The 8,930-nt window shown below is 36.4% G+C and overlaps 1 non-coding gene across 1 annotated transcript; it reads right to left on the minus strand.

The window, feature by feature from the left end:
- Positions 1 to 7,104: 7,104 nt before the first annotated feature.
- LOC127747125 (small nucleolar RNA R71) lies at positions 7,105 to 7,212 on the minus strand. Its single transcript, XR_008008929.1, has one exon. It is a non-coding gene; the product is annotated as a small nucleolar RNA R71 (small nucleolar RNA).
- Between the last annotated feature and the right edge of the window lie 1,718 nt (positions 7,213 to 8,930).

The raw sequence follows: 8,930 nt of genomic DNA on the forward strand, positions 1-8,930 counted from the left end.
AAGAAAAAGCATGTAGAAATGGAGAACTCATGAAGAAATGCGCAAAGCTGTCAATCCTGACCTCTACGCACTTAATCAATCATAACTTGAGCTACAGAGATCCAAATGAGACGGTTTCAATTGCGTTGGAAAGCTAATCTGGGGCTTCAAAATTATATAAGATTTTTTATAGTTGCCTGGTGTTTAGAGACGTGTACACATACACGTCGATGCTTGCACGTGACTCACTAAAGGCAACTCGTGGCCAGCAATTTCTGAAGCATTTTGGGCCCAATCCAACTCATTTCTGATGCTATTTAACCCAAAGATTGAAGAGGGATGAACTAGGGAGTTACCAATTAGTTTAGTTTTAGTTTAGAGTTAGTTTCTAGAGAGAGAAGCTCTCTCTTCTCTCTAAAATTAGGGTTCTTAGTTTTAAATCTATATCTCTCTCTTCTCTTGCTTCAATTTTCCTTTTCCTCTTTAATTCTTCTCTTGTAGTTGTAGCATTCTACTTCTCTTGTAGTTTCTTTGTATTGTTAATTGTAGTTTATGAATTCTTTTGTAGATCTACATTTCTTCTTCAATGCAATTGGTAAGTTCTTTGTTGTTTCATAATTGTTTTGCCTTTCTATTGTTAATCTCTTGCTTTTGTAGTTAGATCTCTCTTTAATTATTGCAATTTATATTGTTTACCTTTGTTACCTTTTATTTGTTTGATGAAATGCTTCTTTTAGTTATGAGGTAGATTTTGTTCCTCTTGGCTTTGGTTGAGTAATTGGAGATTCTTGAGTTATCTAATTCCTTTGATGATTGATAATTGGAAGTTGCTAATTGACTTTAATGCCACTAAGCTAGTCTTTCATTATGAGTTGGCTAGGACTTGTGGACTCAAGTTAATTCATCCACTTGACTTTCCTCCTTGGTTAGAGGCTAACCTAGTAGGAGCAATGAACGATTCTCATCACAATTGATAAGGATAACTAGGATAGGACTTCTAGTTCTCATACCTTGCCAAGAGCTTTCTTACTTGCTAGTTTATCTCCTTTGCCATTTATATCTCTTGTTTACTATCTCAAAACCCAAAACATACTTCATAACCAATAACAAGAACACTTTATTGCAATTTCTAAGGAGAATGACCCAAGGTTTGAATACTTCAATTTATATTTTTAGGGGTTTGTTACTTGTGACAATCAAATTTTTGTATGAAAGGATTATTGTTGGTTTAGAAAATATACTTGCAATGAGGATTCATTTGTGAAATTCTAGACCACACAAAAATCCGGTCATCAAAATGGCGCCGTTGCCGGAGAATTGCAAATGTGCGCTTGTTATTGGTTATTGTACATATGTGAATATTGTGAATAGTTTGCTCTTTTGTTGATTTTCTTATTTGAGTTGGTAATTAGATTTTATCTTCTTATTTTGTGCTTTTTATTTTTTATTTCTCTACTATGAATTCTCACTTTGGCTATGAGTTTAGTTCTAACTATGCTATAGGAAATGGGAGCTACAATGAAGATATGCATCAAGGATGGGACAATCAAAGGTGGGAGGAGCCTCAAGCTTATGGACAACCTTCTTGGCAACAACCTCCTCTGGTTTCTTATAGGTATAATTCCACTCCTAATGCATATCAATCCAATAGCTATGATGGACTCCCTTGTGGTTACCAACAAGCCTCACCATATGCTTATGAACCTTATCCTCAACATAATCCTCAACCATACTCACAAGCCTCATTTTGCCAAACACCTCCATATGACCCCAATCCATACCCACCACACCAACCACCTTTTGAGCCATATGAACCATATATGGAACCACCACAACATTAACACTTCCAAGAGCCACCCTCTCCATACTATTACCAAGATGAACCACCTCCAATATATGAAAATTCTCAACCACAAGATGAATTCTACTTTCCACCACAACCTCCCATGGAAGAATATTCATGTCCATCGATCCAAGAGCTATATGATCCTAATCATGTTATCCAAGCAGAACAAGAGTCAAGGGGTCATCTCAAGGAAGCATTGGATCAACTTCAAGCAACCATAGAGTGTGTTGTGCAACAAGTGAAAAAAGTGGAGAGTGTTGAACCGCCACAATCCCACCAAGAAGAACCACCTTCCTATTATTAACCCTTTCTCCAAAATAATGAACCCTCCTATCCACCCCAAGCCCCAATAGATGATGAGTCTCTCACTTTGCTACTTCAAGGACAAAAGGAGGTGAAAAGGGATACACAAAACTTCACGGCTGCCTTGGATGAGGTGGTGAACCGGTTAGCATCCCAATGCTTGAATGCTTAAGGAACTCCTATGGCTACATGTGAAGAATCCAAGGAAGAGCATAGCATGAAAGAGAGATTGGGAATTTCGGTGGAAAATGAGAAATGTTGCTTTGTGTTGGAACAATTGGAGAAAGCTTTGATTATTGAAGAATAGGAAGAAGTGGTTGAAGACTTAGGAGATGTGGAACCTCCATGGGAACATAGAATTGAAGAAAACCTCTCCAAAAATATTGAATTTGATGTTGAGGAGGAAAGTGGACAACCTTCAAGGAATATTCCGTATGAAGAATTGGATGGGATAGAGCAAGAATTGAGTTCCCATAGCAATGAAGATCAAGCATCAAATCCTTGTGGTAAATCCTTTGAACGTGAAGAACCTTCTCCTGGTAAAATTGAAAGAAATATGGAGGTACATTTCTCTCATCCTCCCATTTATGATTTGAGTAAGGGGAAGAAGTTATTAAAATTAGTGAACAGTGGATAGAAATTAAGAGATCTTATGAGGAGGTGAAGGTCCTTAGAAAAAGGAGGATGGGAATTGAATGCGCTTTGTCAAGCTCATTGGAAGCTTCTTTACCTAGGTTGTCATCTACTCCTTCACTTGAGTGGATAAAACTCATCTCTATTAGCTTTATTATCCCACTCGAGTATGGCTTGCTTGAAACGGATGGTCAACTTAGGATGCTTTGTAGGATGAAGCGTAAGAGAAAGATGTTTCGTGGTTGGCGTTGCAAATCAAGGTTTATTATGGTTGACACATCAAAGATAAAATATAAAGGTTGGAATAGAGCTCAACTAGATGGGTCTAGGAGGATTGTTGGGCACTTCATTGAGAATTCATTTTACTTGCCACCCGGATGGATTAATAATGATCAACTTCAAGACGGGTGTGAAAATAAAGTGTGGGATCCCGGATCGCACAAGGAAGATCAATTTTGGGAACCCCTGGCTTGTGAAGAACTCCATCAAGGCTTGGAGGCATTACCTTTGAATAATAGAGCCTATTGGAGACTCAAGCATTGGTGGATGTTCAAGGATGAATTCAAGCACAAGCCACTGATGAGCAGATAATTTATATGCTTTTTGGCATTGTTTTTACATAGTTTTTAGTATGATTTAGCTACTTTTTAGTATATTTTTATTAGTTTTTAAGCAAAATTCACATTTCTGAACTTTACTATGAGTTTTTGTGTTTTTCTGTGATTTCAGGTATTTTTTGGCTGAAATTGAGGGACCTGAGCAAAAATCTGATTCAGAGGCTGACAAAGAACTGCTGATGCTGTTGGATTCTGACCTCCCTGCACTCGAAATGGAATTTTTGGAGATACAGAAGTTCAAATGGCGCGCACTTAATTGCGTTGGAAAGTAGACATCCAGGGCTTTCCATCAATATATAATAGTTCATACTTTGCCCGAGTTTAGACGACGCAAACTGACGTTTAACGCTAGCTTTCTGCCCTATTCTGGCGTTAAACGCCAGAAACAAGTTGCAAAGCAGAGTTAAACGCCAGAAACAAGTTACAAACTGGTATTTAACTCTAAGGAAGACCTCTACACGTGGAAGCTTCAATACTCAGCCCAAGCACACACCAAGTGGGTCCCGAAAGTGGATTTCTTCATCATTTACTTATTTCTGTAAACCCTAGTAACTAGTTTAGTATAAATAGAACTTTTTACTATTGTATTTACATCTTGGGACTGTCTTTTGATGAGATCTTTGATCATTGTTAGTCCTTAGACATTGGGGGCTGGCCTCACGGCCATCCTACCCTATTTTCACTTATGAATTTTTAACGATGGAGTTTCTACACACCATAGATTAAGGTGTGGAGCTCTGCTGTTCCTCGAGTATTAATGCAAAGTACTATTGTTCTTCTATTCAATTCATGCTTATTCTTATTCTAAGATATTCATTCACACACAAGAACATGATGAATGTGATGATTATGTGACACTCATCACCATTCTCACTTATGAACGCGTGATTGATAATCATTTTCGTTCTACATGAAAACAAGCTTGAATGCATATCTCTTGGATTTTTAATCAACGATTCACATTGACTCCCCTCTGACAATGGGGCATCTGAATCCAAGATTAGAATCTTTGTGGTATAGGCTAAAATCCATTGGCAAGATTCTTGAGATCCGGAAAGTCTAAACCTTGTCTGTGGTATTCCGAGTAGGATCTGGGATGGGATGACTGTGACGAGCTTCANTTGATTAGCCGTACAGAAACCGTAGAGGACCATTTTCACTGAGAGGACGGGAAGTAGCCATTGACAATGGTGACACCCAACATATAGCTTGCCATAGAAAGGAGTCAGAAGGATTGGATGAAGGCAGTAGGAAAGCAGAGATTCAGAAAGAACAACGCATCTCCATACACTTATCTGAAATTCCCACCAATGATTTACATAAGTATCTCTATCTTTATTTTATGTTTTATTTATATTTTAATTATCAAAACTCCATAACCATTTGAATCCGCCTTACTGAGATTTACAAGGTGACCATAGCTTGCTTCAAGCTGACAATCTCCGTGGGATCGATCCTTACTCACGTAAGGTTTATTACTTGGACGACCCAGTAGACTTGCTGGTTAGTTGTGCGAAGTTGTGAAAAAGAGTTGAGATTACAATTGTGCGTACCAAGTTGTTGGCGCCATTGAGATCATAGTTTTGTGCACCAAGTTTTTGGCACCGTTGCCGGGGATTGTTCGAGTTTGGACAACTAACGGTTCATCTTGTTGCTCAGATTAGATAATTTTCTTCTTGTTTCAACTTTTATTTTTTTTCAAAAAGTTTTCAAAAATATTTCAAATTTTTTTCTTTGTTTTTGTTTTTCCAAAAAGATATTTTCGAAAAAACAAAAAAAAATTAATAAAATCATAAAAAAATTTGTGTTTCTTGTTTGAGTCTAGTTTCAATTTTTAAGTTTGGTGTCAATTGCATATTTTAATTTTTCTAAAAATTTTCGAAAACTCATGCATTGCATTCTTCATGATCTTCAAGTTGTTCTTAACAAGTATTCTTGTTTGAATTTCATATTTTCTTGTTTTGTGTCTTTTCTTGTTTTTCATATGCATTTTTGCATTCATAGTGTCTAAACATGAAAAATTTCTAAGTTTGGTGTCTTGCATGTTTTTCTTTTCTTGAAAACTTTTCAAAAATAACTTCTTGATGTTCATCATGATCTTCAAAGTGTTCTTGGTATTCATCTTGACATTCATAGTGTTCTTGCATGCATCATTTGTTTTAATCCAGAATTTTTATGTCTTGAGTCATTTTGTTATTTTTCTCTCTCCTCATCAAAAATTCAAAAATAAAAAATATCTTTCACTTATTTCTCTCACCAATTTCGAAATGTTTGGGTTGACTTAGTCAAAAAATTTTAAAATAAGTTAAACCTTGTTAGTCAAGTCAAGATTTCAATTTGAAAAATCTTATCTTTTCAAAATCTTTTTCAAAAATCAAATCTTTTTCATTTTTTTATTATTTTCAAAAATTTTAAAAATTGATTTTCAAAATCTTTTTCTTAATTTTATTGCATAATTTTCGAAAACCTTACTAACAACTAATGTGATTGATTCAAAAATTTGAAGTTTGTTACTTTCTTGTTAAGAAAGGTTCAATCTTTAAATTCTAGAATCATATCTTTTAGTTTCTTGTTAGTCAAGTAATCAATTTTAACTTTAAAAATCAAATCTTTTTAATTTCCTTTTCAAATCTTTTTTCAAATAAATTTCAATCATATCTTTTCAAACATATCTTTTTCAAATCATATCTTTTTCAAAATCAATTTCAAAAATCTTTTCTAACTTCCTATCTTTTCAAAATTGATTTTCAAATCTTTTTCAACTAACTAATTGATTTTTTTGTTTGTTTTACTATTTCTTATCTTTTTCAAAACCAGCTAACTATTTTTCTCTCTCTAATTTTCGAAAATTCCTCTTTTTCAAAAATTTTTTTATTTAACTAATTATTTTAAATTTTAATTTTAATTTTATTTCTTTTCTTAATTTTCGAATACTAACTATTTTTTAAAACAAAAACAAAAATATTTTTCTTCTCTTTTAGTTAATATTCGAAATCCCTCTTTCTCTCATCTCTTTCTATTTATTTATTTATCTACTAACAATTCTTTTCTACTCATAATTTGAACCCTCTTCTCTTCTCTCTCTGTGTTCGAATTTTTCTTCTTCTATTCTTTTCTTCTTCCACCCACATAAAGGAATCTCTATACTGTGACATAGAAGATTCCTCTTCTTTTCTGTTCTCTTCTTTTTCATATGAGCAGGAGCAAGGATAAGGACATTCTTGTTGAAGTAGATCCTGAACCTGAAAGGACTCTGAAGAAGAAGCTAAGAGAAGCTAAAGCCCAACAATCCAAAGAAAACCTTACAGAGAATCTCGAAAAAAAAAAGGAGACATGGCCGAACGCAACAACAATGCAAGGAAGATGCTTGGTGACTTTACTGCACCAAATTCTAACTTCCATGGAAGAAGCATCTCAATCCCTGCCATTAGAGCAAACAATTTTGAGCTAAAGCCTCAATTAGTTTTTCTGATGCAACAGAATTGCAAGTTTCATGGACTTCCATCAGAAGATCCTTTTTAGTTCTTAACTGAATTCTTGCAGATCTGTGATACTGTTAAAACCAATGGAGTTGATTCTGAGGTCTATAAGCTTATGCTTTTTCCTTTTGCTGTAAGAGACAGAGCTAGAACATGGTTGAACTCTCAACCTAAAGATAGCCTGAACTCTTAGGATAAGCTGGTCACGACTTTCTTAGCCAAGTTCTTTCCTCTTCAAAAGCTGAACAAGCTTAGAGTGGATGTTCAAACCTTCAGACAGAAAAAAGGTGAATCCCTCTATGAAGCTTGGGAGAGATACAAGCAACTGACCAAAAAGTGTCCTTCTGACATGCTTTCAGAATGGACCATCCTGGATATATTCTATGATGGTCTGTCTGAATTGTCTAAGATGTCATTAGACCATTCTGCAGGTGGATCTATTCACCTAAAGAAAACGTCTGCAGAAGCTCAGGAACTCATTGATATGGTTGCAAATAACCAGTTCATTTACACTTCTAAAAGGAATCCTGTGAGTAATGGGATGCCTCAGAGGAAGGGAGTTCTTGAAATTGATGCTCTGAATGCCATATTGGCTCAAAACAAAATGTTGACTTAACAGGTCAATATGATTTCTCAGAGTCTGAATGGATTGCAAAATGCATCCAATAATACTAAAGAAGCATCTTCTAAAGAAGAAGCTTATGATCCTGAAAACCCTGCAATGGCAGAGGTGAATTACATGAGTGAAGCCTATGGAAACACCTATAATCCCTCATGGAGAAATCATCCAAATTTCTCATGGAAGAATCAACAAAAGCCTCAACACGGCTTTAATAATGGTGAAAGAAATAGGTTTAGCAATAGCAAGCCTTTTCCATCATTCTCTCAGCAACAGACAGATAATTCTGAGCAGAGCCCCTCTAGCTTAGTAAACATAGTCTCTGATCTATCTAAGGCCACTCTAAGTTTCATGAATGAAACAAGGTCCTCCATTAGAAATTTGGAGGTGCAAGTGGGCCAGCTGAGTAAAAGAGTCACTGAAACTCCTCCTAGTACTCTCCCAAGCAATACAGAAGAGAACCCAAAAAGAGAGTGCAAGGCCATAACCTTACTTGGTATTGCCGAATGCACAGAGGAGGAGGAGGACGTGAATCCCAGTGAGGAAGATCTCATGGGACATCCTCTGGACAAAAAGGAGTTCCCAATTGAGGAACCTAAGGAATCTGAGGCTCACCTAGAGACCATAGAGATTCCATTGAACCTCCTTTTACCATTCATGAGCTTTGATGACTATTCATCTTCTGAAAAAGATGAAGACATTGTTGAAGGACAAGTTGCCCAGTATTTAGGAGCAATCATGAAGCTGAATGCCAAGCTATTTGGTAATGAGACTTGGGAGGATGAGCTTCCATTGCTCATTAATGAACCAAATACCTGGGTTCAGCACACTTTACCTTAAAAGAAACAGGATCCTGGTAAATTCCTAATTCCCTGTACCATAGGCACCATGACCTTTTAGAAGGCTCTGTGTGACCTGGGACTAGGCATAAACTTAATGCCACTCTCTGTAATGGAGAAACTGAGAATCTTTGAGGTAGAGGCTACCAAATTCTCATTAGAGATGGTAGACAAATCCATGAAAAAGGCTTATAGACAGGTAGAGGATATGCTAGTAAAGGTCAAAGGCCTTTATATCCCTGCTGATTTCATAATCCTAGACACTGGGAAGGATGAGGATGAATCCATCATCCTTGGAAGACCCTTCCTAGCCACAGCAAAAACTGTGATTGATGTGGACAGATGAGAGTTGATCCTTCAATTGAATGAGGACTACCTTGTGTTTAAAACTCAAGGATCTCCCTCTATAACCATGGAGAGGAAGCAAGAAAAGCTTCTCTCAATACAGAGTCAAACAAGGCCCCCACAGTCAAACTCTAAGTTTGGTGTTGGGAGGTCACAACCAAACTCTAAGTTTGGTGTTGAACCCTCACATTCAAACTCTAAGTTTGGTGTTGGGAGGTCCCAGCAATGCTCTGAACATCTGTGAAGCTCCATGAGAGCTCACTGTCAAGC

Source organism: Arachis duranensis, chromosome 4 (assembly GCF_000817695.3).
Source record: "Arachis duranensis cultivar V14167 chromosome 4, aradu.V14167.gnm2.J7QH, whole genome shotgun sequence".
Taxonomy (NCBI): Eukaryota; Viridiplantae; Streptophyta; class Magnoliopsida; order Fabales; family Fabaceae; genus Arachis; species Arachis duranensis.